Consider the following 27,941-nt stretch of genomic DNA (forward strand, 5'->3'; position numbering starts at 1 on the left):
CTTCAGGCACAATATAGCATATGCTCGAAATCTAGGTTTGTCCAACCAGTATGCATTTTTCACGTGCAGTGATGTATCGAGGGTGCTTATTTTGTCATGTGAGCATGCATAGTTCCCATGGCGTTAGTATTATCACAAGAAAACCAGCCCCCTTTTCTGAGCCTACAGCAGAAACAGCTGTGGGTAAGTAATCTGAGTGTAACGTAAAATAGAGTCTAAAACAGTTATATGGGCACAATGTGGAGTCTATGAAATTTATAAACTCGAAGGCCTGGGCTGTAGCGCAAGAGCAAAGCAAGGGAACTACAAATGGCCTGAGGGCTTATAAATTAGCTTGCTCCAAGGATATCTTGAAGGATATTGTCTACTGGCAAGTTGATTGTTGCTTAATTATTGCTGTCACATTCCCTGCACTGCCTGCAGCATTACTACATACCAGGGTAAGGAATAACTGCTATGTAGTAGACTAGTAGCATAATGAACAGTAGCGAAATTATTACAAGACAGTTTTCGCATATTCCACTGTTTGCCTTCAGCTTTTAGAAGTGGGCTGCAGGTGCCCTAAGGGTGCTTACTAGCAAGACCCCATAAATCCAATCATAGAATGTGCAAAAACCAAAAAATATGTCAGACCAGTGTTCCAGTCCAGTAGTCCATTCCACTGAATAGTAACGCCCGGTCAAAGTTTATTCAAAAAAATTGTGATTAACAACTCACATCTATATCTGCAGTAACCATGGTGATGAATGTTTATTAGTGAAAAAACATGTACTTTTATTTAATCCCATCCCACATGTTTAATTTACCTACGTACTTCCACCATGCTTGTTTATTTGTGGTAACACTTTTAGTTCATAAATTAAAAGCTTCAGTTCTTGTTATGTGAAGGTCACCAATATTGTGAGGTGTCCTCCAAGTAACGAACATTGTTCTATTGTTTGTCCTACAATTATAGTAATTTTACACTTCAGCAAGAGAGGTCATACTTACTACTGTACTAGTATATACTCAACCAGTAATTCAGTCATATACTAACTGTTAATAGGAGCCATCCCATACTGGTACACTGTTATTCAGAAAGACATGTTTGATGTGAATTAACTTCATAATAACGTCAAGGACTTGTTGCTTAAAGCAAAAAGTCTTGTCAAAAATAATACACTTACCTACAACCATGAAATAAGTCTATGAAATAGTCATAGGTGAAGGCATTCAAAATTTTGAATGCCTTTTTATACTTTTGGAGGTCATAAACTAGTCTAGTAGCATTAAAAATTTACAGTGAACATAACACCTTCATATCGTGTGTAGCTATAATGTGTATGAAGGTAGAGCACCATAATTCATTGTACTAACACAGGTAAATCATACTCCAGCTATCACTACCACGTTTCTCCGTAGTATATTAATGCATATTAATTAAATATTGGAAACAAACTATTCTAACGTTCATTTCTGAACATTCAATTGTACAAAAAGTACATTTTTGTCCCAGAATTAATTTGGCTGACCTTAATACTGTGGTTTTGCTGGATTAGTACCTCGATTGGAAAACTTAATATTAGACTTTTTAGAGAGGTTGGCTTCCTATGCTGGTGACCAGGCTCCATTGTATTGCAGAGCATACCAATGCCATTAACGTTTTGAGAAACCTTTTCATTTTTACATGAACATGTGTTTCTAGGATTTATGGGAACACTCTATTGCTAAACAACAAATGAATCAAGTTTCTGATGTCCCCCTTGTTGCCTGCGTCATTTCCATAGGAGAAACATTGATCGTTAGATTCATTGCAAAGAGGACTGTCTTTTGTTGGTAAAGAAGGAGGAATTCAAAGGAAAATGAGAGATTTTCTAAAGCAGATACATGATGAACAACGGAAGATGTATGATGTGGTGAATAAACTTCGTAGCCAGAGATTGTCAGAGCAACAAGGTGTGTAGTGTGTAGTGTGTGTATGTGTAGTGTGTGTGTGTGTGTGTGTGTGTGTGTGTGTGTGTAGTGTGTCATATTTGGATGGAAAAAAACATTCCACAGTTTAAGTCAAGAGAATTCACCGTAAGATGATTTGCGATTGTGGAAAAATAATTGAACTATTTTAAGTTGACCCAAGCTACAATACTTATTGATGGCGCCTTCCACAAGATATGTTTTTTTTTTCAATGATCACCAATCAAACTTAAAATTGTAATGTTTCCTTAGACTTGTTTGTTTATTTTTTTGGATTGTCTACTGTGTAGTATAGCTGAAGGTGTAAACCCCATTGCTTTTATGTTCCCACTAAGGCCAGGCAAACTCGTAGGTATATAGTACAGCTGTAGGTATATATAGATGACCTCACTGCTTTCTATTTCTCTGATCCTTACTCAATGTATAATTTCTATTTTCTTGTAATTGTTGTTGGGCCAAAACTGTGCAGCATTACATAAAAGATGAGTTCTATACATGGTTGAGTAATTGCCTATTTAGCTAGAAGGAATAGTATTAACTGCATGGGTGCCTGGTGTTTTTAGTAGTAGCACAAAATCAACTTACTCAAAAACTAAACTAACAAATTGCGGAATCTCTGATGATAGTAACTAAACAGCTAGGTTTAGTGGAAGCGATTATTGAAGCTTTGTGAAAACATTTTATTGAACTTAGTACTTTCTTCGAGTGAAGCAAGCTCTGTCAAGTTCAGTATCTCAGTCACTGAGAAGAAACATGTCCGATATGATTTCACGTGTTCTGGTAAGTTTAGTGTACAGTATCACCATGCCCAGGAAATTCCCATATAGCCTACACCTTTTGCTGTATTGTGTGGAGGTAAAATCTAGTAGTGACAGCTGGAGTGTGAGCGATGTATGGCTTACCTGTGTCACTACAAATACTAGTTAAAGTACTGCTGCGAATGTAATGTGGAAAAAGCAACGAAGACGTGGATGAGACACTAAAACAGCATGAGGTGAAGTTGAGTGCTGTATTTGACTCAAGACCACACTTTTTTTTTATTGCATGAGTGTGACAGTGCTAAACTGGTTTAAAGTGCTGTCTGGCCATTTTGTTTGTAGCGTTCATTTTATAGGCTTGAACTGCGTTGGTTTTCAGCCATCAGACAAATAAATTTGGTCATAAAACAAACAGATAGCATTGTTTTGGCTACTTTTAAAAAAATGTTGCGCATGTGATCAACAATGCTGTATTTTCCTTTCAGTGCTGTATGGAAATAATAGCACTATTATTCATTTGATGTTTGCACACGCAACTGCTTTAATAAATTATAGTGTTCCTCCTGACCTACATACATTATAGCTACACGCAAGCATTTTAAAATATGAACTCTTTATAACTTTTCTAGCTGCTAGACTGGTTTAGTGAGCTTCTCTAAGGTATAGGTAAACATTAAAAAATTTGAATGATTGCTTGTGTATTCTGATAACCAAAACCCACAATGCATTGTATAATGTGCGTATATATAAGGAACTCAGTGATCTTAAATGATGTGATTGTTGTTATTGATTCGTAGTGGTAAAAACGATTTTTTGGCAAAGCCTTATGCTGTAAGCAGTAAGTCTTTGATCTGATAACCTCCTTACACAGTTAATAATTGACAAAGTGTCTTCCTGTTATTATGGATATACAAACACAGGATAAATTATGCAAAAGTAAGTTTAGGCACTAGGCCTTTGTTCATATCCATATCTCGTGTTCCCAGTAAAAGTCTAGTTGTTTTTTTGAATAAAGAAATGTTTGATGCTGACACCACATATTCAGGAAGTGAATTCCAACAATTATTGACTCTTTGAGTGAAAAAATTATTGCGAAGTATTGTATTTGACTGTTTTTTATAGAACTTCATGGAGTGTCCTCTGGTGGGCTGAAATTGGTTCAACACAAATAACTGACCATTCAATGTTGTAATATCCTTTCAAAATCTTATATGTTTCTATACTCGTTTACGTCAACAATGCAATGAATATAGTCCTAACTTTTGCAATCTAGTTGTGTATGGGAGTCTTCCGATTCCTTTGACAAGCTTTGTAGCTCTCATTTGCATCTTTTCAAGCAAATCTATGTCCTTAGCTAGGTAAGGGCACCACAGCTGAACGCAGTATTCTAAATGTGGCCTCACATATGTTTTGCATAAAAACATGAATAGATCCTTAGACATGCTTGCAAAAGTTCTCCTTACCATACTTAGAAAATGGTATGTTGGCAATGCTTTGAAGTTCCATTAAAATAGCAGTCTCTATATCACGAAGAGACTCCAACATGAGTCTCTTATTCATTAAGAGACTCATGGCTAACCACACACTAGTTAATTAGTTATCACTATGCACACAAGAATTTATTATTAACCAGAAACTGTTTTTACCAAACTGTAATAAACACAACAAGGGTACAAAGTCAAAAAGATCTAGTCACTGTTCTTCAAGTCAAACAGTTATGCTAGAACCTACTCACTGTTCAAGTGAGTAAAGGTGAAGTTGACTGCAGTTCACTGCATTGCTAAAGTCTATTTTTGGAAGAGATTCTAGCAATAGACGGACGTCACCGTTTGATTGCACACTGTAACAAAAGGCTGTAGCTTGCAATTACTCGAGCGTCGTAGTTCTTCCCCAAACTTAATCTCAAATTCCTATGATGCTTTTACAAGCAACTCATCACTAATATCGTCACTGAGTCCGTACATAGTGTCACCCCTCACAGACAATGGATCGCCGTTTATTTTTGTTATGATGCTGTATATCCCCTGTGACTAAACGGGACCAGGAGTTTATACAAGACCAGCCGTAATTCGAGGCAATAGTTGTTCATAAGTAAAAAAGGTTCTGTTTACAAGGGTCAGCAATGTTGTGAGGCATCATCCAACATTATCCTATTGTTAGTCACAAGTGGTCTTTTTTAGGTATATTTGCAATGGCTATGGTTGGGAGGTATTTAAGGTATTAGTAGTTAATAAAAGTATTTTCAAATACCAAAGTGGTTTTCTAAAAATACTGAATACCGAATTTGATGTAGTAATTAATTTTTGGTGGTTTAGTGGTGACCATATGTACATGAAGTCAAGCCCCATACAATCATAGTGTAGTAAACTGAGTAGTGATATGATTATGGTGCTGCCTAAGAAGGATATAACAATCAGTTGCAGAAAGTACATGTATATAAGGAACTCAGTATAGTGTCTTAAACAACAAGACTAACCATCACTTTTGGAAAAACTTTGCTATAAACACTAAGCCTTTGATCTCATTACAAAGTTGATTCACTTTAAAATGTCTTCCTGAATGGCAGTGTACCATTATGGGACGACCACTATTAACAGGTACTATCGAGTGTCATTAGTATAGTTGTAGGTATAGCTGACCTCACTGCTTTCTATTTCTCTGATCCTTACTCAATGTACAATTTCTAATTTCTTGTAATTGTTGTTATGCCAAAATTTTGCAGTCCTACAAAAATCAACATTATTTTATGGTTTGTCAAAGAAGTGTACATTCGGCCACACTTGGATAGTGCCATGATTGGTTTTTGACAATAAGGGCTTTGACATCATTTTTTTTACAATGAATGGTGATTGGATTAGAATTATAGTTCACACATTGAAATTTTCAACTATGGTAATAAATTAACCACGTAAATAATGAGACACAAAGTTATTGTTGTGAAAACATTTTATTAAACTTTTAGTACTTTCTTGGAGTGAAGCAAGTTCTTTCAAGGTCAGTATCTCAGTCACTGAGAAGAAACATGCCAAAATGCTTTCACATGTTCTAGTAAGTTTAGTATAAGTGATGTACGGCTTACCTGTGTTACTACAAATTCTAGGCTAAGTTAAAGCAATGCCACGAGTGCAATATAGCACAAGGGCATGTGTGAAAGACTAATACAACATGAGGTGAAATCGAGTGCTGTGTTTGGTTCAAGACCATGCCAGACCACTATATTGCATGAGTGTGGCCAGGAACTCGAATGCTGCAAGGTTTGCGACACTAGTGAGCTCCTGACGCGGCAGTGCATTAAGTGCTTTCTAGTTGTCTTTGTTTGGAATGTTCATTTTGTAGACTCGAACTGCATTGGTTTTCTCCCATCAGACAATAAGTGTCTATATGATACAAGTGTGTTCATAAAACAAACAAATACCATCCTTTTGGCTACTTCTAGTGATTTACTTTATGCGTGTGATGAACAGTGCTATATTTTCCTTTCAGTGTTGTATGGAAATAATAGCACTATTATTCATTTGATCTTTGTCTATGTTCCTCCTGCCTCAAACTGCATACATTATAGCAAGATATGATGGCTTATGTTCACTGTAAACTTTTCATGCTGCTAGACTGGTTTAATGGCCTTCTCATTGTTTTAAAAAAAAAATGTTAATAGAGTTATTTGTTAGTTATTATGTAACTTTGAAATGGAAAGTCACAGCACACATAAAATTAAGATATGGACATACTAAAGAATTTTATCACCTGTGTATAGTATTATGTTCATTGTAAGAGTTTAGTATATTTTGATTACCAAAACCCACAATCAGTTGTAGAATGTACATGTATATAAGAATCTCAGTGATCTTAAAGATTAGGGATGCTAGCCATTCACGTTTAGTACAGTTTAAAATGTTTGGAAAAGGCTTGCTGCAAGCATCAAGTCTTTTGATGTCATTATACAGTTAATACTGAACAATGTGTCTTTCTGATTAACTGTGTGGTAAATGGGACATTGGAAACAGTGGAAATAAAACTGAAAAACTGAAATTAGTCGAAACTTCATAAGCTGTATTTTCTTTACAAAGACCACCTCTGTATTAGAGTACCTCTACGAGACGACCTGTACAATAAGATCACTTTGTTACATTTGACAAATGAAGTAAGTCCAAAAATAGCTTTAGGATCAAGCCTCAAATAATGAGCTCTCATTTTTAATCTCAAAATAAGTCCCTCAAAAAAAATGTCCAATTGTGTAGAAGCACCTATGAAAATATTTAATGTATACAATCTCAATTTACAAGACAATGAAGTACATCATAATAGCTTTTTGGAAATGTGTTGGTTAGCTAACTGATAAGGACTGTATTATATAATGTATGTGGTGGCTTTTTGTAGGAGAAGGGTCTGGTGGATTCTCAGTAGACATCTTATACATTCTTGTGCATTCCTTTGCTCATTGCATTATAAGAAATCAGTCTGGCTATGCAAGATAGTAAAATAATATAATGGTAGTTATATAGCGGTAACCTTGTTAATAAAGCCACAAAGTTTGGCCCTAGCTAGTAGCTATATGCACTGTACTTCGAATTTTATTAACAAATCATAATTTTGTTAGTCTCATACCATATAGTAAAAAACTTTGGTGGTAAAAACTTTGACGAATTTGACGAATAGCGTTCAATTCGCCAAAACGCCAATTATTTTAGATTATCACATGAGCACATTGAGTAACTAGAACTTGAGATGAAGGTCAGCTCGTACCACCACACAATAAAGATTGAGCGAACTGGAGATCTTCCTAAGAATTTGTCCCACTGTTGTAAGCACTTCTTGGGATAGAAAATCCGACCGGCTTCCTGGCACGTCAGCTAGTTCATCGTCTCGCGATGGATTTGGCCAACTACTTTGATGTATGTGATAACCTCTGCTACTGGAGGTCACTACAGGAAAAGTAAATGCGGTCGCTTCCTGCAAAACGCAAGAGATAGCGACAGATAGCGAAGTATGCTTATGCTACCACGTCATTAGATCGGTATAGCTACAAAAGTCGGTACTGCTACAACAACAATGCTAGCTACCTATATACTTAATACACTACTTAACTGATGAGTTGACACCTTGTCGTTATCTTTACATACCATACAGTAAAAACTTTGACGGTAAAAATTTCGGCGAATATTATTTCAATAGCCAAAGTTTTTTCCGCCAATTTTTTCAACAGAGGGGTTTCATTACACCTTTTTACCGCCAAAGTTTTTTACTATACGGTAGGCATCTTGACTAATCAGGTTACACTAAATTAATATGAATCATTATTTAGTGACCATTTCAAAGAGATTTTTAAAATGCTATGTGTATGAGGTCATCTATTAAGATCATATATTTTTTTGTGAGAATGTGAAGTTGAATCTTTGCCTTGCAGTTCAAAATGGCAACTAACAGTGACCTAAATTTGAAGATCATTGTATTATTGATGTAACTGTTTTAATCCTTATGGTCACAAAATTTTTTGAGGAAAGTGTCTTTACAAGTAGAAGCTTATATGTATGGCCAGGTAACTAACTATACAGTGGAACCTCAATTTTCTGAACTAATTGGGGGGGAGGAAGGGTGTTCATATAATCGAATAGTACATAAAATCGAACATTTATATACAGAGCTTTACTCAACTGCTTTAATAAAACATGCACATGTTGACAAAATACTCTAATTGAGCAGTCGATTAGGTGTTCGTCAGTGCTTTGTGCAAGGCATGCAGATTTGGGGCAGTTTTCTGGCCTATATGTGTTTAACCCTTTGGCAACCATAAGTCCATATTTACGCTTTGACGCGTGTCTTTGTAAAAACCCGAATAACTTCTCAGGTATTAATGACAAAAAGATCCCACAGCTACCATGCTACTTATGTACTATGAACTTCCCAATAAAATGACACAAAACATTGAAAATTTAAGTAAAACGCTGTTCATCACACCACTTAAAAAAGAGCCTTCTTCATCAAATGTCTGCTATGGTCTTAAACTAAGTTCCATTAGAATTCTCGTGCGCTACTGAATCAAGTATGTGCAATGGATCATGTGATTTTTAAATGAACGCTTGTACAATTTAAAATTCCACCAAGTTCTAGTAAAGGCTATGTCTGTAATTTGTCACTTCATATCAAAAGTATTCTTAAATGTTATGTAAATCTGTTTACATGTTCTTGTAGTACTTGAAATAAAGTTTTATTTTGTGTATGTGTAATAGAAGTCTACTCGGCATGGATTAACACACTCATACACACACTACAAGCGTCAATTGGAATCAATTACAGGCACAAGTGCATTCGTTATAATTAAAGCTTGTGAGTACAGACAATAAATACATAAATATAATAGTTCAGTTACATTACAATTGTCCCCCGTTCTAAAAAGCTTGTTCCAAGCTTGGTAAGTTACTAAGGTTGAAACCATTCTGGTGGTCTTCTGCTGCATTGCGGATAGCGTGATTCCGAAGCAGACTCTATGACATGATGTGAAACTGGGGGGGGGAGGATACCAGTTTGATGAAGAGTGTCCATATGTTGGTAATGTGTTATCAGTCTGTGGTATACTTCTGTGTTGAACCCAGTTAGTGTGTACTACTTTAGTCTTTGTCCCATTTGTAATCTTCAGATTTATGAGAGTCCTAAGTTCCACAACAGTCCACTTGTCTTCCCATCTCCAAACTGGATCTCCTGGTTGAAATGATCTAGTTTTGGAATGGTTATCGTAGTGAAACTTTTGTTTCCGTGCAGCAGAGGCCAAATTCGTATGAACTAAATCTTGTAAGTGTGCCAACTTAGCTTGTAGTTCTGCAGTGTAAGTGTTTAGATCAAAGGCAGTTGGTGGTTTAAATGGAGAAGGTTGTGGCTGGCGTCCAAACATTAGTAAGAATGGAGATACGCCTGTTGAAGAGTGCTGTGTTGTTCTATATGCATACAGTACCGATGGTAAGTAACACTCCCAGTCATCTTCTTGACCCACATAACATCTTAGCATTTGCAATACAGAACGGTTAAAGCGTTCAACCATTCCATCTCCATGGGGATGGTAGGCCGTGGTTCTTGACTTCTGGGTGCTAAAGGTTTGCATTGCAGCACTTGAAAAAAGACAACTTTCAAGGTTTCTACCTTGATCAGAGTGTATGACTGTTGGAATCCCAAAGTTACTGCATAACTTGATGATAGCATCACTGATTGAAACTGCTGTCTGGTCACGAGGTGGAACGGCACCAACCCATTTAGTAAAGTAGTCCATGATAACCAGTAAGTAGTGGTGATTCTTACGAGAAATTGGCACTTCCAAAATGTCTACAGCTAGCACCTCCCATGGGTTGTGAAGTGGTGCCTGAATAGGAGATGGTAACTTGGGCACTTGACATGTATTACATTGTTGACAGTATTGTTGTACATTACCAGCCATACCAGCCCAATACGCCTGTTGTTGCAAACGGCTTAAGGTTTTGAGGTACCCTTGGTGACCTGCACTGGGAATAACATGTGCCTCTTGTAAAAACTCAGAATGTAAGGTAGGTGGTACTAATGGTACAGTGACACTTTCTGAAGCTGGACTGGAACAGTAAGTACGACAAATGACATTATCAACAATACACAATTGGTGCCACAATTGAGCATACCTTCGTAGTGGTGATTGTCTCCATGCAGGGTCATGTGGTGGTTTATCTGGTGACGACAATAATGTTTGGTAGATTTGTTGAAACACAGGATCTGACTGTTGAGCATCTTTAATTCGAATGGTAAGTTGTTGAACAGAAGTCATTGCTACTGGTTGTGATGAACTATGAATAGGAGAGCGTGACAAAGCATCAGCATTCACATTGAGACTGCCTTTACAATAAACTATTTGAAAACTATATTCCTGCATGGCTAATGCCCAGCGACACAATAACCATTCCATCTTTTGAGCTGAAAGCCATTGAAGGGGAGCATGATCTGTGAGTAGTTGAAAGAAGTGGCCAAGCAAGTAAACTGTTTTAAAACAAAAACTGCTACAAGACATTCTTTCTGTATTGTGCTATACTGCTGTTCAGCACTGTTCAATGTGCGGCTGGCATAGGCTATAACATAGCCATCTTGTTCTAAAACGGCATCGAGACCCACAACACTGGCATCAGTTTGCAACAAGGAGGGAGCTGCAGTATTGGTGAAATATGGAAATGCCAATATTGGTGCTTGAATAAGCATAGACTTCAGCAGTGAAAAGGCTTTATTGCAGTCCTCAGTCCATGAAAAAGAGAGATAGACTTTTTGGTCAAATTGTGAAGAGGTGCTGCAATGTCGGCAAAGCCTTTGATATATCGGTGGTAATAGGATGCAAGGCCAAGGAATTGTTTTAGTTCTGTAACATTAGAAGATGGTGGCTATTGATGGATACTGTCAACTTTGCTGGGGTCAGGATGCATACCACTGCCATCAAAAATGTGACCCAAATAAGAGACTTGTGGTAAGCCTATGTGACATATTTTCCACGTAGCATCTTGAAGACGTTGAAAAACTTGACGTAAATGTTGTTGATGGACTTGTGGTATTGGGGAGTAAATTAGTAAATCATCAAGGTATGGCATGACGAAAGGTAGTCCTCTTGTTACTGAGTCCATTAAACATTGGAAGGACTCTGTGGCACCTGTGAGACCAAAAGGCATACGGCAGAATTGATATAGACCCATGCCTGGACCAGGGCAAAATGCTGTCTTTAGTTGATCGTGAGGAACCACTGGTAGCTGCCAATATCCACTATGCAAATCCAAGGTCGTAAATACTGTGCACCCTGCTAGTTTATCCTGCACTTCATCTGGGAGAGGTAAGGGATATGCATCTTTTACTGTTTGCTTATTAAGTTGGCTGTAGTCAATACAAATACGCAATTCACCAGACTTTTTAGGAAAGAAGACAGTTGGGGCCATCCAGGGGCTGCTGCTCTCAGTGATAACTCCCTGTTCAAGCATTTGTTGGATTTGTCTTTCCACTTCATTTCTGTAATGGACTGGTACTCGCCTGGGAGGTACACAGATTGGAGGACCCTGGGTAGGAATGTGGTGGCAAGCTAGTGAGGTATGACCAGGAGTTGTAGAGAAAAGATCTTTGCATTCTGAAATAACACTAGACAACTCAGCTGTTTGGCAATAGGGAAGATCAAACTGCTTTGGAACTCCATAATCTGGAATAGTAGAGTCTGTGGTGACATCCAAAGCATCTTGTGTAGCTGCTGCGTGGTTTACAAGTGGCTTGTGTTTAACTGCAGCTTGCCAATTACGTTGCAGGTCATCTGTTAGAAGAACAGTAGCGGGTGTTGAGAAGATCTGGATAGTTCCTTTTGAAAAATCCATAGTTAACTTGTGCTGTTGAAAAAAGTCAACACCTACAATAGCTGGAGCAATGAGATCTTTGACAACAATGAATGTATGTACAATATCCTGTTTCATACCAGGAAGTCATATCACAGCACTGACACAATCAATAATTGACATAGTATCACCTGAAGCAGTCTGAAGTAATACTTGTGGTAATGGTCTAGACTCAATTCCTGGCAATTTCTGCACAAGGGCCTGTGACAAAGAGACACAGATGAACCTGAATCAAGTAAAATTTCACTATTGATTCCACCAACCTTCCCTACTATACTAGATGCATGTGTCTTTACAGTAGCTATAACAACAGTGTTCATAGGGCTTAAGTGCGAGGGAGACATCTGCTGCCCCATACAGACATCCCCTGGTTGTTTCCCTGCCAGGAATCTCTTGCCAAATGTCCTGGTCTACCGCAAGTATAGCATCTTTGATTAGCTCTTCTTACTGGACAATAACACTGAGTGTGCCCTGGCTGCTTGCAGTGATAACAATGTTGTATATTTCCACTCTTCGATTTTGTGGTAAGTGCAGCCACCTGTTCTGTTAGCTGTTGCATTTGACTTCTCAGTTTGTCAAATTCTGTTGCACGAGTGGAAACTGCTGCTGCTGTAGATTTTTCTTCTTCATTAACTGCCATCAAAAGCTTTGCTCTTCTGCCACACTGACAGCGTGCAGCTGTCTACTAATGGGTCTAGGTAAACCCGCCAGGAACTGGTATAATAATAATGGCTTGGCTGCTGCTGCTGCCGCCAACTCCGGCATTGCTTGCTTTAGCAGTCACTTAAGGTCATGAAGGTAAAGAGCGACAGCTTCTCCGAGGCGAAGCTTGCGAGAGTGAAATTCTTCTAATGAGACAAATTCTGTAGGCGCCATCTTGCTGATCAGACTTTTCTTCGCTGTGGCGTAGTCTGCCGTACTACTCTCTGTAGATAATTCCAACCATACCGCCAGTGCCTCTCCTTCCAATAACGTGGGCAGTTTCAACAATTTTGTTGCAGCAGTCCATTCATTCGCAGCGGCACTAATTTCAAAATGCTGGAACCACTCTTGAGCATCACCATCAATAAAAGACTTCGGTATACTAACATGTTTACTAACCATCCTCTGCTACCAGTGTAATAGAAGTCTACTCGGCATGGATTAACACACTCATACACACACTACAAGTGTCAATTGGAATCAATTACAGACACACGTGCATTCGTTATAAATACATAAGTATAATAGTTCAGTTACATTACATATAAGAATATCCCGTTGTGCAGTGATAGAAGCCTGACGCTCTACCTACAGTACACACATATGCATAATTTTATATTCAAAATTAATTCCGTCTTCAAAAGTTAAGGGTTAAATAGTCCCTGTATCAATCTTTTGAACTAAGATTGTAAACACCATGGTAGTTAACCAGGTAATTGCAGTTTTCTCAAAGGCCTCCAAAAAGTGTATGACTTTTTCCAAAAGATCACAAGTAAATCGCTTTGAAACATCTGATCCATACAAATGAAAATGTGTTTTGGACGTTTATAGAAGTACCTGATTGTATTGATTGTGGTTTCAATTTTTGAATGCTTTGAAAGTGATTCTACTATTTCAATACCATAGAGTCGGATTGTTAAGCACATGTGTCTATTAAGTGCATATTATTTGTTAAGTGCATACACATTTCTTGTAGTTAACCATGGATGATAAGCGCACAAGGCCAAATGTGATGATAAAGCTACACACAGGAAGAAATGGCAAGAAACGCTGAAAGTACTGAAAAATTTATGTCTTCTCGAGCACTTATGTCTCCCTTGAGGTCTCTCTTTGCTGTGTATACAGCAAGTCAGCCATCTGGATAATGATGATCTTGTTTATCACGAAGGATTTCACATGGAAATGGAGTCAAATATCCTTACACACTGGCATGGTGACTGGCACAAGTTATTTACTAATCTTTTACAATGAAGTGATTCTGGGTTACACTCACCATAATTATTTATTAGGCGTATGCACCTAACAGATAGTACGATTGTTACAAAAAGTTTTCTCTGAAAACTATAAGCACATGCGCTTAACAACCCAACTTTACAGTAGCAGGGTTGTTTATGAAGTTTGTACAATTGTTGTAGACATCCTTCAGGTTAAAACAACCCTCCTCACAATACTTTTATTGGCTAGGTATAACCGAACCAAAAGTGCCTTCAGTATGACCTGAAACGCTTCCAAAAAGCTGCTACAAAATTTTAATTTTTTTTTAAATGGAATGTTCCCTGACTGATCGTGACTGTTGCATTTTGCCCAGAGGAGGTTGGACGCGTTCACGTAAGCTATACTTTAATTGATTCTGTATTTCACATGATCATCAATAGTCGCAATACATAACTGAAAAACGGTGGGGATCACTGGTTAGATATTCAGATTGTCTTTTGTGTAAGTTTCAAGGCAATGTACTTTGTTTTGTAATCAGTGTTTGAATTCCGGGTGAAATTAATAAGTTGCGGTTTGGTGTACACTGCTTCACCAACTTTCACGTACGTATTCTATTGACGAAACATGAAATGACTCAGTGAGTTATTCTGAGATCACGATGTATTAACCTCCTCTACAAAAGGGATTTTGTGTAATTTGTTTTAGTAACGCTTAAAGCTTGTCCAATCTCCTCTGCATTCTGCCTGGCTGAAAGCTGTATTTCTTTGGTTAACCACTGAGTCTCCATGTTGTACTTTCAATAGTAGCTGCACTTGAGTGATGCCACAATTGATTATGAAAATAAGGGCTTGATCATAGTTTTTGAACATGGAGTGGTAATTGAGTGTAACTAGTGGCTGTATCAATCTTTTGAACTGAGCTAGTAAAACACAGAAGTTCACCAAGTATTAGTATAGTATTCTCAATGGTTTCCCAAAAGGGTATGACCTTTTCCAAATAAGATCTCAGTAATTGCATTCTAGATCCATGCAAATGAGAATTTGTTTTGGGTATTTATAGAAATACCTGTTTATATTGATTGTGGGTTTCATTTTTTGAATCCTGTTTTTGTTTTTAAAGTGATTTTCAATAGTAGGGATGTTTATGAACGTTGTACGATTGTGTAGTTCTGTCTACATATATACGTACTTTCATAAGCAAGAAGATCTTTATTACTAGGTCTTCCCTAAAAAGCCTAAGTGTGGTATAACACCATTCTACCTTGTTAAAAAAATCCTGTGATGTGTTTAAGGGTAAGTACGTATATAAAATGATTTTAGTGTTGGTAGCAAATTGACAACTTTACCACAATACTTTACTTCTCTGCCTACTAACGTGTCTAATTGATGTAGAATGCCGAATATTTGTTATTTAAGATGGTGGTTACCTCACAATTTGTGGTTTGTAGGATATTTTTAAAATTTAATTGTGAACACATTTGGAGAGCTATGCTTATGCAAACACTATTACATTGTAGACCAGCCCTTCCTCTATCTACGTACGTACATGCTGATGTACATGCTGAGCAATGACGCTATAGGGCGAGTAATGACGTTATAGCGTGTATTTAGATATATGGTTACTAAGTAGTTCTGTGTACTGGACTGTTAATATGATGCAATTCGGCAATTTCACCAGTGGTCCCAGAGAATTAGGCCATCGATGGGTTTTAATTAACAAGAGCTTTCTTAGCAGTGCATAGCACCGTAATTGAACGAATTACAAAAATTTATGAATTACAAAATGCGAGAAATAGCTAGCAATATTATTGCACAACCCAAAACTACCCTATTGGTTAAAACAATAAAATAGTAATACATAGTTAGTTAATTCATAGTAGCATATACTATCTATGGTTAATTCCAGACGAGTTAGCTATAGTATGTTCACGTTGAGCTGAATCCTGAAAACAGCTAAAAATTAAAAGTGGATTTTTTCTCAACAGAGTTAACATTTCAGTCAACCAGATGATTATTGGTAACAGCAAAGGTGTCAACAACAGACACGTACAGTTTGGCTCCATTACAAATTCGGGAAAGGGCTGTAATGGACACTATTTATATGGCTTCCCCATAGGAAATGTATTGTGAAAATTTTGATTGGCTGTAAATATTATGTCAAACATTTGAACTAAAAGATTTTGAAATATTTTTAGCGGGTCAAGCAGTACTACAAATGAGCCAAATTTCAGGATCGTGTGTAATTGCATCCATGAGTTATTAAATATTTTTGAGGGTTCAGCTCAACGTGAACATACTATAGCTGCATGGCGCCTGGTTTTTAGAGGTAGCACAACATCAACTTGTTTCTGTTGCTTTTATTTGTCATTTTAAAACATTTTGTGTTTGGTAATTTTTATGGCACTGTATCTAATATGAAATAGTACCGTATAGCTGGTTATTTTCGAAACAGAAAATTTCGCACAAGCAGCAAAATCTGAATTTCGAAGGATTTAATTTCGAAGAATGCATATTTCGAAGTCCAGATGGATTTCAAATAAACGGAAATTCGTGTCACAAAATAGGGAATGTTTGCCAAAATCTGACTTACTGATGGAGTAATCCCCATCCCTGTGCACTGGAGAGAATACTGAAGGAGTCTCGAGTGGAGTAAATTCACTGGCTCAATCGCCCTCAATCGTAGCTAGCTATATCTACCATACTGATTCTAGAGCAGATGACATCAATTCCCATTCTGGATCACCTGTTTTCTGGTTATTGGTACAGTAATGATACAGTTTATCCATTACATAAATATAATATTCTACGTACCCGGGTACGTAGAGGCCATTATCATCAGTAATACTGAGCTAAAATTCGAGGAATGTACAAACGAATCGCCAAAAGTTGGATCGCTGCGGAATTTATTTTCGAAGAACCGGACGTGGGATTTTATTTTCGAAGAGAAGGACCTCTTCGAAATATCCAAAATTAAAAACCTTTCGAAAATTACCAGCTATACGGTATGAATCAAGTAAATATTGTACCAAATTATTTTGGTACTTTTATCAAGTTTGACTTATAGATGCCGTGTCTTGTACTGTGTGACCACACTGTACTATTGGTTTTTAAACTATTGATAACTTGTTTATTGTAGGGAGTACCTTCCATTTCCTCTTCCTTTCTGTGCTTGCGCATGTGTGGGTGGGGGTGGGGGTGGGGGTGGGTGAGAGTGGAAGTGTTATAGTAGCTGCATGAGTGAAGTACAGTTACCAGCAAACGTTGATATGTTTTAAGCCAAACCCTGCCACCATAAATTTTATGGAAAACTTAAACCCACACAATCAAATTTAATTGTTATTGATATATAGTGAATCCACTGTACCATTACGTGTATAGCTAGCTCAGAATTATATCATCTATTTTTTGGAAAAGGCCATACACTAAGTAGTACTGGATCTTTGAACTTTGATTGTGGTTGTATATATGTGTATAGCTTATCAGAAACAGTAATACTGTGCATTATTGGAGGTAATGTGTATTTTTACTCATGATGTCATAATAATTAAATTATATCCAAACCTTGCCATAAAAATCTCTTTGTACTGTACAAATCATTACCGTACCTTTAAAAATATTTGAATGCCAGTTATATATCTCCATAACAACCTTTTACCAACTTGTCATCAATGACAAATCAGGTATCATGCTATGACTTGTTTGGTTACATTACTGGGTATGGCCTGAGAAACATGCTTATCATATTTCTCAGATAAGGTTGTTTAGCTTTACAACATGCTAGTGTGCTAATGACATGGTCCGCACTGTTATCTCTGACTTTCTGATCATGCCATTTCTTTTTGCAAACTGAGATGTCAGGTTGTTGGTTGTGTATAGTTGATGATAAACAGTGGACATCCCAGTAGAGATTCTCTAGAGCATCAAATGACAACCAAATTTCCTTGGAGGACCATCTGGTATGTGTCCAAACACAAGTTCCAGCACTGGTAATAGCTTAATATGGCTACTAGCACAGGTGCCTGTCCTATCCTGCAAATAATTAATTGATCTTGTTAAAAACCTGATGAGGCTTTGCCTTCTTGCATTACTTTTTACAAGCAGGTGGGTGGCTAGAACGCACAACTGCAGTGAATCCTTTCATTTCCACAGCTCACAGGAAATACCAAGCGTTTTTGTGTTTAAAAGAATACCCATCACCTAAGAATTAAAGAAGCTTCTAAAAAGTTACCATTTGTTGTATACAGTGCTTTGGCATGGCCTAAATTTTTGTAAATCCATTTATTTTTATGTGAAATATTAATTTTGCTACTTCTTTTAGATAATCAAACTTCGTTTTTTAAACTGATAAGATATAAGCTACTGACAAAGTGTTCACATCCATACTAAGCTAAATTATGAATGAACCCGGACAGTCGGACACATTTCTTAGCTTGTATATAGTAGTTAGGTACAAGTGACCAGCAGGACTGGGAAGATCGCACCTACTAACCTTAAAATTTGGCTAAGTGACTATGTACCTCATCGATAGGATACAGATCCATGTGTATGTGTTTTGTCCTGGATAGATAATCAGATGGTTGCAGGTTCATGGCTACCCAGGTTAAGTCATGGACTTTTCTCCTTTCTCCACCTTTTCAAACATACTTTCTCTAACAACTTTAAACAGGCTGTAGGACCAGGAGTCCTATAGATCTTCAACACTCGTGCTGTAAAGTCTTAATAAATAGAAATTTGGAATCATGTTATGATTAGAACTCCCACCAAGGTGAAAAGCTCTACCATCTTTGGTGCTTCAAAATAATTGCTTCTGGAAAACATGTAGATATCACGGTAGTTAGCAGATGCTGGTTTCCATCATTTGTAGACTTTTATGGTCTGTTCATTGTCAACTGCTAAAATATTGAGCTAGTTGGCAATATGTATGCCAGTTTTTGAATAAAAATGACTCCATGTGAAGAGCAACAGCAATTAGTATTATCCATCAACCAAGCATCTCGCCACATGTTTGACTTCGATTGTGGGTTTAATCATGTGAGTTTTGTATGTCCTAATGTTAAATTTAATGGCGAAGCGTCGTGTAGCCATTGCAAAAGAGTTACCAGCTAATATTAACAAAGAAAGATTAAGAGGAGTGATCTTAGCTGTATCCACAATTAATTGTTAATGTACTAATACATCGATTGTGGGTTTTTGTTGTACCACATAATTATTCAACAATTTAAAGGGCTATATGTAATAAGCCATTTGCTAGACAGACTTCAAGTGATTTAAAATAAATACCCTTAAAGACATATAGTCCAGAAACTTAAAGACTGTGTGAATTAAACAAAGTCTTTACCATTACATTTTCAATCAGCTAATATGCAACTCATGTGATTAAACCCATAATTGAAATTAACACATAAAAAAATGTTTAAATTATGGAAATACTAGTTTTTTTAAGGATGTCATAGAGATACATCAGATGGTGATTTAATCCCCAGAGAAATTGCAACGAGTGATGAAAATTCCAGAAGCCATGTATACACCCCACAGCTGGAGACCTTTGGCCAGCTGCAGCACATCTAATCATCAGATTCAAAGGCCTCCAGTAATAGTATGACCTTTTCCAAAAAATGCATTAAATTATGGGTTTAAGTTTTATAAGTTAGCCATAAAGTGTCACAGTTTTTTATATAGTAGTACATACTACTTTCGATTGTGGGTTTGAGTTTTATACTAACTTTTTTAGATAATATATGTGACCTGATCTGTGAAAACAGGACATAAAATTGCATATTTTGTGAATTCCTGTTTATTAAATATTTATAATCTACTTAGCCAAATGTACCCACTGGCAAAGCTTCAGCTCCATATGCCAATATCTTACAGAGCTACAGTCCTACAAAGTAGCAACAACAGAAAAATCGATTTGTACAGCAAGTATAGGGAAAATAAATTACAGACGCTTACAAAAACGGTTGTAACTTACCAACGGATTGAGGTACAGAGCTACAATTTTCACCATCGTATCGTCATGAACAGGAGAATCAATTTCTGGGTATGTTTTTCCTTTACTCACTTTTCTTCACTGCATACAAAAGCGAAATCTGTGAAGAAAAATTGATTGCATACGATAGCTTTGACCTGATGTAAACAAATGCTCGTAACTTCCGTATGCTTGGGTCTACTGCAACGAAACAGATTTTCCAACTCCTCTTGAGCAGGCAAATAAGATGATACCCAGGGTTTTATTGTTAGTTCCTTCCATTACTAAGAAAGAGGTATTCAAAAAATTTACGGAATTTTTTCAATAATACACAAGTATTTCACCCAATGTATTCAATGCTTTATATTGTAAATTTAGGCTTGTGCGATTATGTCCTGTTTTTGGAGATCCGGTGACATATTATTATAACGTCATATACATAGCTTCCATAGTAAGCCACTTGCTAGGTAGACTAGATTGTGAGTTTTATTTTTTACAATGAACAGAAGTAGTTGATAGTAGCAATGAGTGAAAGAGTGCCAATCACTTGCATTGTCGTAATACAAATGTTACTCAGTACATTTGATTTTTATTTTCTAAAACTGTGAGTAGGGAAAGATTAGAAATTTTAAATTTGGGTATAGTAGGGGTGCATCCAGGAGGATCAAAACAGTTCCATGGAACCCCCCTTTTGTGGAAAGCCTCTTACTCAAGATACTCTAATAGAGCAGTCACAGTATACTTCAGAGGAGCAGTGTTAGCAAGCTATGCAAGTAGTTATAAATGAGGAGATGTAGTTAGTGAGGGGCAGCTATTGTCAGCATGTAATGATCTTTCTTTTGGTCTTCGACTTACAGCTAGGCTGAAGTTTGTGGTCCAGAGTAGAACCCCCCTTTTAATAACTCCGGATCCATCCCTGTATTGGGATCAAAGCAAGAAAACAAGGGATGTCATCTAAACCAGAAACTGTACTAGTGTACATTTAACCTTTTGGCCCAGAATGCCTCTCTATAGTGGCTTTGCTTTTTAAAAATGGAATGTATTTTACGTAAAATGACATTGTCGAGTCTGTTACACAACATTATGAATGAAGATTATGTGAAGAACTTTACAATTAGTTCACTCACAAGGGAAAACCACCTTGGACGATTCCTGTTATGTAGGGAAGCCATCATGCTGTGCTACCCCAAATTGACACCTATTGCTGTCAGCAAAGATGAATGGAACACAAAGGAGGACATGGGTCAGTCCATGAAGAATGCATTGTACATACATATGTACTGTGGTATGCCTAAAGGTACACGTCTAACAGTAAAAAATCAGGCCTGTAGTAGAGGTGGGCGATAGCAAAATTTCACCAGACGATCGATAGTAATGAAAATATCACAACGATATATATCACGATAGTATCTAGATGACAGGTAAGTAGTTAGCTGCTTGTACAATTGAGAATTTTGTAAACAAACTTGCTAATTTATACATTGTTTACACCTAAACATTGCTCCTTTATTGTGAAAAGACAAGAACATGGTTCATGAATAGAACTACTCAGTACTCATTTAGAATTGTTACATCCATCACAATAGTGTAGAGGCTAAATATCACGATATGATTTGAAAATTAATATCACGATACTCAATATTTTTTTTTACTATTACCCAGCTCTAGCCTGTAACCTTAGCGGTTGTCGAGTTACGCTTGTCTGAAGGCATCATACAGGTTGGGCAGGTAGGCAATACAGAATAATTGAATTATGAAATTCTTGATATTGTGTCAATTGCTAACATGTTTACGCTTGTATTATTACATAGCAGACCAAGCTTACTGGCAATGTTGTTTCTTACAGGATTAATGGAAGCAGTCAATAGCCAAACAACCTATAATGGAGAAGATATTCAAGTCTCTGATGTTGCCTGCTTCACTGCTGCAGAAGTTATATCAATCGTGATGCTTCTCTTTTGACGCTTCTTGAAAGAAGGAGGGATTCAAAGGAAGATCAAGGGATTTTGTGAAGTAGTTATATGATGAATGACTCAAGATATACATCATGGTGAATAAACTTAATAATCAGAGATTGTGTGTGTGTGTGTGTGTGTGTGTGTGTGTGTGTGTGTGTGTGTGTGTGTGTGTGTGTGTGTGTGTGTGTGTACGTGTGTGTGTGTACGTGTGTGTGTGTACGTGTGTGTGTGTACGTACGTGTGTGTGTGTACGTGTGTGTGTGTGTACGTGTGTGTGTACGTGTGTGTGTGTGTACGTGTGTGTGTGTGTGTGTACGTGTGTGTGTGTGTACGTGTGTGTGTGTACGTGTGTGTGTGTACGTGTGTGTACGTACGTGTGTGTGTGTACGTGTGTGTGTGTACGTGTGTGTGTGTACGTGTGTGTGTGTGTGTGTACGTGTGTGTGTGTGTACGTGTGTGTGTGTACGTGTGTGTGTGTGTACGTGTGTGTACGTGTGTGTGTACGTGTGTACGTGTGTGTGTGTACGTGTGTGTGTGTGTACGTGTGTGTGTGTGTGTACGTGTGTGTGTGTGTGTGTGTGTGTGTACGTGTGTGTGTGTACGTGTGTGTGTGTGTACGTGTGTGTACGTGTGTGTGTGTACGTGTGTGTGTGTGTACGTGTGTGTGTACGTGTGTGTGTGTGTACGTGTGTGTGTGTGTGCGTGTGTGTGTGTACGTGTGTGTGTGTACGTGTGTGTGTGTGTACGTGTGTGTGTGTACGTGTGTGTGTGTACGTGTGTGTGTACGTGTGTGTGTGTACGTACGTGTGTACGTGTGTGTGTGTGTGTGTGTACGTGTGTACGTGTGTGTGTGTGTGTGTGTGTGTGTGTGTACGTGTGTGTGTGTACGTGTGTGTGTGTACGTGTGTGTGTGTACGTGTGTGTGTGTGTGTACGTGTGTGTGTGTGTACGTGTGTGTGTGTGTACGTGTGTGTGTGTGTGTACGTGTGTACGTGTGTGTGTACGTGTGTGTGTGTACGTGTGTGTGTGTGTACGTGTGTGTGTGTGTGTGTACGTGTGTGTGTGTACGTGTGTGTGTGTGTGTGTACGTGTGTGTGTGTGTGTGTACGTGTGTGTGTGTACGTGTGTGTGTGTGTACGTGTGTGTGTGTGTACGTGTGTGTGTGTACGTGTGTACGTGTGTGTACGTGTGTGTGTGTGTACGTGTGTGTGTGTGTGCGTGTGTGTGTGTGTACGTGTGTGTGTACGTGTGTGTGTGTACGTGTGTGTGTGTACGTGTGTGTGTGTGTACGTGTGTGTGTGTACGTGTGTGTGTACGTGTGTGTGTGTGTGTGTGTGTGTGTGTACGTGTGTGTGTGTGTACGTGTGTGTGTGTATGTGTGTGTGTGTGTGTGTACGTGTGTGTGTGTGTGTACGTGTGTGTGTGTACGTGTGTGTGTGTACGTGTGTGTGTGTGTACGTGTGTGTGTACGTGTGTGTGTGTACGTGTGTGTGTGTGTACGTGTGTGTGTGTACGTGTATGTGTGCGTATGTGTGTTGTCCAGGTTGGTCTTTGGGTGCCCACACCCTCACCGGTGAGGCATGGTACAGCCTCCTGCAGGTTACCAGTCTTGCCCCAGGAGGGCATGCCTGCACTGACTCATAGTACCTGAGTAGTGCACAGGTGCCCCAGTGCTGGCCACTGGGCAGCATGATTGCTTAGTGGCAGCTGAAGGCTTTTGCTTTGCTTTTTGCTTTTGCTTTGTCTATGTGTGTATATGTGGTGTGTGTGTGCGTGTGCATGTGTGTTCCTCCTATGTGGTTGTGTACATGATAAATGTTGCTATGGTGTTATAGTTATGTATAGAAATATACAGTTCTTGTGTAATAATTGTTCATTTGTGTGTCTTATGATACATGTCTGTAATAGCATGATTGTTTGTAGCAACCTTGAATGATGAAGTGGCTTTTAGTAAATTTTTAAGCATCTATCAAATCGCCAATTTTAATTGCCATCTGTTAAATTGCCAATTTTAAGATCCCAGCTGTTTGTTGGTTTCTGCTTAGACAACACTTCTGTGGGATTTTAATTACTTTATAGTTACTTATCTTAGATGGGTTTGTCATCTGAATTTAAGAACTTATTTCTAATCTTACTAGAACATAAAGAAAATAAGGAGTTATATGTTTATTGTAGTATAATATTATTGTTATAACCAAAACTCACAATCAGTTATAGAATGTACATGTATATAAAGAACTCAAAATCTCAACAGATCATCCAAGTTATCTTTGTTTGTTTATGTTACATAATTTTTGGCAAGACTTTTTGCTGTAAGCATCAAGTCTTGATGTCATTACGAAGTTGATTCACATCAAAGATGGTTCCCTACAGTATGGACAACTTGATAATGTAAATCATTAAAGGATGACTATAGCTTCTATTGACATGTTGTATATTACTACAGTAGAAAGTATATGTCAACTAGTATAGCTAACAGGTGTTGATGACCTCCTTTTATTTTAATTATCCCTACTGAAGTGTCACAGAATTTATCTTCTGAGAGTATATATTACTTTTCAGATCCATTTTCAACTTTTGACGGTGAGTATCATTTTTAAATGGATATCTTACATGCTGTATATCAAGAAAATAGTTGGTTTGTGGATAATGAAAATTAAATATCTATTCACTGAACAAATTACAAGCTACCTTCCACAAGTCAGACCAATGACACTAGATAGTTCCACACAAGTATCTAACTACAAGGAGTGTTGTATTGGGCTCAGGTTTTTTATTGTGCTAGACTGGATTCAACAGAGCTGCTATGACACCTAACAATGTAGTGGCTATCTGCTTATGAAGGTGAACAATAACTATAGCAATTGTATATCTTGCTGCACTATTTAAACACGCCGTGATTGATTTTAACTGTCAAATGAATGGAGTAACATTTTCTAATAATTTTATGCTGCACCTACATGGTGTGAGAGATATGTTCCCTTTCACAGTTTGTGAGATTGACTTAGTTATCACAAGTAACAGGAACTAAGTGATTATACCCATCTAGCAGTATCCCACTACAAGTATGATATAAATGTTGCAGTACAAGAAAAGTAGTACCTAAAACATGCACTTTTTGAGCAAATGTCTTAAGTATCAGTTATTTGGTATGCAAAGAAACGGCTCATAACTTGAATGAATTAGCCAGCTATTTGCTTTCACAGCACTAGTTTTTTTATGGCAAGTTTGACTAAGGTAGATTGATGAAGTGGCTTTTAACACATTGTTAAAAAATTATGTAAGCATCTATCAAATGGCTAATTTTAATAATTACTAAAAAATGCATTAAATTATGGGTTTATGTTTACAGGATAGCTGTAATGTGTCATAGTTGTTTACATAGTAGTACATGCTACTTTCGATTGTGGGTTTAAGTTTTTATGCTAGGTTTTTCAAAAATATATTATAAGGTCATATATACTTAGTAAGCCACTTACTGGATTGACTAGATTGTGGGTTTTTAATTTTTACAATGAGCAGAAGTAGTTAATAGTAGCGATGAGTGAAAGAGTACCAATCACTTGGATTGTCGTAATACAAATGTTACTTGGTACATTTTATTTTTCTTTTCTAAAACCGTGAGCATGGAAATATTGGAAAAATTTATATTTGAGTATAGTAGGGGTGGATCCAGTGGGGGTTCAAATAGTTCCATGGAACCCCCTTTTGTGGAAGAGCCTCTTACTCAAGATACTCTATTAGGGCAGTCACCATATTCTTTAGAGGAGCAGTGTAGCAAGCTATGTATGTAGATATAAATGAGATGTAGTTAGTGAGGGGCAGCTATTATCAGAACTTAATGACCTTTTTTAAGTCTTTGACCTATCCATGAAGAATGCATTGTACGTTCGTACTGTGGTATGCCAAAAGGTACACATCTAACAGTGAAAACTCAGGCCCATAGTCTTTGTGGTTGTCAAGTTATGCTTGTCTGAAGGCTTCAGGTAGGTGGGTGGGCGGGCAGATAGGCAGGAAGGAAATACAGAATATTTATTAAATTGTGAAATTCTTGAAAATATGTCAATTGTTAACATGTATATGCATGTGTTATTACACAGCAGACCAAAACCATTTAGCTTACTGGCAATGCTTTTGTTCTTACAGAATTAATCGAAGCAGTCAATAGCCAAACAACCGATAATGTAGAAGATATTCAAGTCTCTGATGTTGCCTGCTTTACTGCTGCAGGAGTTACATCAATCGTGATGCTTCTATTTTGACAGTTCTTGAAAGAAGGAGTAATTCAAAGGAAGATCTAGGGATCTTGTGAAGTAGTTACATGATGAATGACACAAGATGTACGTCATAGTGAATAAACTTCATTATCGGAAATTGTCTGAGCAACAAGGTATGTGTGTGTGTGCGTGTATGTGTGTGTGTGTATGTGCCTCCTATGTGGTTGTGTACATGATAAATGTTGCTATGGTGTTATAGTTATGTATAGAAATATTGAAACAGTCCTTGTGTAATAATTGTTTATTTGTTTCTCTCATGATACATGTCTGTAATAACATGATTATTTGTAGCAACTTTGACTGAGGTTGAATGATGAAGTGGATTTTTAAAAATATATAAGCATCTATCAAATCGCCAATTGTAATTGCCATCTGTTAAATTATCAATTTTAAGATCCCAGCTGTTTGTTGGTTTGTGCTTAGACAACACTTCTGTGAAATTTTGATCACTTTTACTTTTCTTAAATGGGTTCTGAATTAAGAATTTTATCTCCAATCTTACTACAACATAAAGAGAATAAGGAATTGTATGTTTATTGTAGCAAGAGTATATAATGGGGAGGGAGAGTATCGAACTACGCTATACGCTGTGAAAAATGAGCCCGTAAAGTAACCCGCATACTTTCGTTTCTTGTCGTAAACCTGACCGCTGTTGATTGCTCAGATTTAACACCTTAAATGTTTAACGGGTGGTCCGTATGGAATCGCAATTGCTGAAATTCCATTTAGACTTGTCACTTTATCTAGTACAACTGTCGAGGCGAGGCATGGGATGGCGACCATGATGAAATCTCTACCATGATGAAATATCGAAATCTCAACCTCGCTCGACCATGATGAAACCTCGATGTTTGCTTTCCAGGTTAGCTGCGTCTGTCTTTCTCTTTGTACGGCGAGTTCCTCTGCGTAATGTGCCATACTTTTCTCTAGTACACCGTTCTTTCACTCAGTAGTCATATCTACAAAGTGCGCCCACTGCGCTTATAGTTAGTCACCAATCAACACAAATCACCGAGTCGTTTGAACGATGCCATAGGACTTTACGGGCCCATTTTTCATAGCGTATAGCGTAGTTCGATACTCTCCCTCCCCATGATATACTCTTGATTGGGGCGAGCCTGAGCGAGTCCCACAATTGCAGTACTCTATTCGACCGTACGATCGTCGCGTTCCCAAACGTTTACGCAAAGAACACGGAAAGTCCCACACTGTTAGTAGTCCAAAGGACCGTACGATCGTCGCATTCCCAAACGTTTACGCAAAGAACATGGAAAATTCCACACAGTGGTCACTTTTATTGCACGTGGCGCGATGTGACCATGGCGAGTGTTGAAAGTGCAGAACAGAGAGAAGAAAGGCTCAGAAGAAGAAGGGAGCGCGATAGGCTCAGAAGAGAGAGAGAAACCGAGGAGGAAAAACAAGCAAGGTTTGTAAACGCAAATAGCCGGTACATGCACTAAGTGCAGCTTGCTACCTGTGCCTTTCGAAAATACTACTGTAGGTTGGCTAGGCGACGACAATATGAAAGAATTAGACGCGAGAACGTGGATGAACACCAAAGGCTTACCAGAAGACAGCAAGATCAGCGTACACGTGGAACAGAATCTGATGAACAGAGGGAAGCAAGGTGCTGCTGGGTAAAATAGGACTGTTGATGGGTGTTAAATGCATGTATCTTTAATTTGTAACACATTAAGCATATCAAAACATATGTATGGGATTGTCAAATCAAGCATTTTCAGGTGGTCA

The 27,941-nt window shown here is 37.8% G+C and overlaps 1 long non-coding RNA gene across 5 annotated transcripts in view; it reads left to right on the top strand.

The window, feature by feature from the left end:
* LOC136247380 (uncharacterized) overlaps nt 1-27,941 on the top strand; it is a 177,575-nt gene that overhangs the window by 63,615 nt on the left and 86,019 nt on the right. For 3 of the 5 annotated variants that reach the window (XR_010697453.1, XR_010697454.1, XR_010697455.1), the window contains 4 exons: nt 1,685-1,935; nt 21,804-22,007; nt 24,478-24,759; nt 26,062-26,305. This is a non-coding gene — a long non-coding RNA (uncharacterized lncRNA). The remainder of the gene's footprint in view (nt 1-1,684; nt 1,936-21,803; nt 22,008-24,477; nt 24,760-26,061; nt 26,306-27,941) is intronic. The other 2 variants (XR_010697456.1, XR_010697457.1) reach the window with 2 other exon arrangements.

This window comes from Dysidea avara, chromosome 2 (assembly GCF_963678975.1).
Source record: "Dysidea avara chromosome 2, odDysAvar1.4, whole genome shotgun sequence".
Taxonomy (NCBI): domain Eukaryota; kingdom Metazoa; phylum Porifera; class Demospongiae; order Dictyoceratida; family Dysideidae; genus Dysidea; species Dysidea avara.